This window comes from Corylus avellana, chromosome ca9, assembly GCF_901000735.1.
Source record: "Corylus avellana chromosome ca9, CavTom2PMs-1.0".
In the NCBI taxonomy this organism is placed as follows: domain Eukaryota; kingdom Viridiplantae; phylum Streptophyta; class Magnoliopsida; order Fagales; family Betulaceae; genus Corylus; species Corylus avellana.
In genome coordinates, this window is record NC_081549.1 from 2,792,764 (window position 1) to 2,795,126 (window position 2,363).

A 2,363-nucleotide genomic window follows, 5' to 3' on the forward strand; every position below is an offset into this window, starting at 1 on the left:
GACATTGTAAATGTTTTACATATGGAGGGGAAATCTTGAAGCCGTTATAATCAATTGATCGAGAATACAAAGATAACACTTCATTAGCTTGAATTTTGGAGCATGAGGTAGGTCAAAAAGAAGAAAATATGGCCGCTCATAAACAAGCAAAGAGAGCAATTAATTAAGCATTCTCTAAAGCAAAGTTGGATGGAAGAATACCCAACCTTTATCTTTTAATGAAATCTTGAAATTTTCACTTAAAAAAACATATATATTTTGTAGAATTACTCTTTAAAAAAAAAAAAGAAATTATAAATACAATTTTTAACCAAATTCTCTTCTTGAAATCAGCCCTAAATCAACTGTCCAACTGTCTCCCTAATATATCATTTGGATGGTTTGCGTCATGATGAGACCTCTCTAACATCACACAAAATCAACTTCCCATCATGCTTCGTCATATTTCCCTAAACTCAAACAACCTACACCAACTCCCACTGTGGGATGGGGATCCCCCATGTGGAGGAATTCCTATTAACCTTGGAATGTGTGAAGGGATTCGGACAGAGAGTCTCTGTCCGAGCAAAAGTTTATTTGTTCGAACAGGTAAGTTGTTGTCCAAACCGAAAAGTAAAAATTTTCTGTTCGAGCAAGAGTTCTCTATCCGAACAAGAGAGTCGCTATCCGGGCAAGAATTTTCTATCCGAAGAAGGGACCTACTTCACAAAATCCCCCTCTTGCTCTAACTCTCTCCCACATATTTGTTGTCATTTCCCTCTCGACCCTTCTTGTGTCAATGATAAATAATAATAGTACAAATGATGATGCTATTACATATAACAATACTAATAATAGTAGTGTAAAGGTGCAAATGATTGTGATCGTGCTTATAACAATACTAATGATACTAGTTAAAAAAGAGTAATAATGGTGATAATAATAATAATCTTTGGTAGAAAACTTACAATATATAGCATATTAATCTTAGAATTTAAAATGCTCACAAATTTCAACTTGAAAATTCCACATGAATTTTTAAAACAACTCTCTTGTTGACTTAACCAAGATATATATATTTTTTTTTTAAAAAAAAATCAACCATAAAAAAGGAAGAAAGATAAATTATAAAAATCACATTTTTATTTCACAACTATCTCACAATCCGACGTAAGAGTACCAACCAATCATTGATTTTTTTTTTTTTTTTTTTAAACAAAGATCAATTCAAGGATTGGTTAGGATTGTCATGTAAACATTGTGAAATAATAAAAATTAATAATGATATTTCTCATACCCATTTATCATACTTATATTACACCGATTGACATATGGTGTGTTTTAAGTGGCTTACAATGCCAATCACTTAATAAAAACAAAAGTGTAAGTCACTTAAAACGAGTAATACTATTTAGACTATTATACGACTGTCATATCTGTTATATGGCAGTTGTATAACTAAATGGTATTCCTCACTTACAACACGTTATATTAGTTTAATGTTGGAGAAAAATGCAATGGAGATTGGAGATTGCATATGTTTTACATACGGAGGAAAAATCTTGAAGTTGTACGTTATGGTCAATTGATCGAGAATGCAAATTTGTTACTTCATTGGTTCGAAAGCATGATGTCAAGAGAAATGCAAATATGGCTGCTCATAGGCTAGCAAAAAGAGCGACTCAGTAATATCTAGAGCAAATTTTGACGGAAGAATACCCAACTTTTATTCATGATGTGCAGCGAAAGCTATGTTATTTTGATATTAATGAAATCTTGAAATTCCCACTAAAAAAACATATATATTTTGTATTACTCTTAAAAAATTTAATCTAAATACAATTTTTAACCAAATTCTCATCTTGAAATCAACCGTCCAACTGTCCAAGTAGACGATTGTCTTATACTCTTGTGACCTTGTCTCCCTAATACATCATTTGGATGGTTTGCGCCATGATGAGAGATCTCTAACATCACACAAAATCAACTTCCCATCATCCCTTCGTCATATTTTCCTAAACTCAAACAACTTACACCTCTTAAAAAAAAAAAAAAAAAAACACAACAACATTCTTACACCAACTCCTACTGTGGGATGGGGATCCCCCTTATGGAGGGCTCCCCTATTAACCTTGGAATGTGTGATCGAGGACTTTCGTGCATAGTCTCTGTCCGAGCAGGAGTTTATCTGTCCGAACAGATGTGTTGTTGTCTGAACCGAAAAGTAGAAATTTTCCGTTCGAGCAAGAGTTCTCTGTCCGAACAAGATATGTAGTCGCTATCCAGAAATTTTCTGTCCGAAGAAGGGACCTACTTCACAAACTCCCCCTCTTGCTGCAACTCTCTCCCACATATTTGGTGTCATTTCCCTCTCGCGCGTCCCT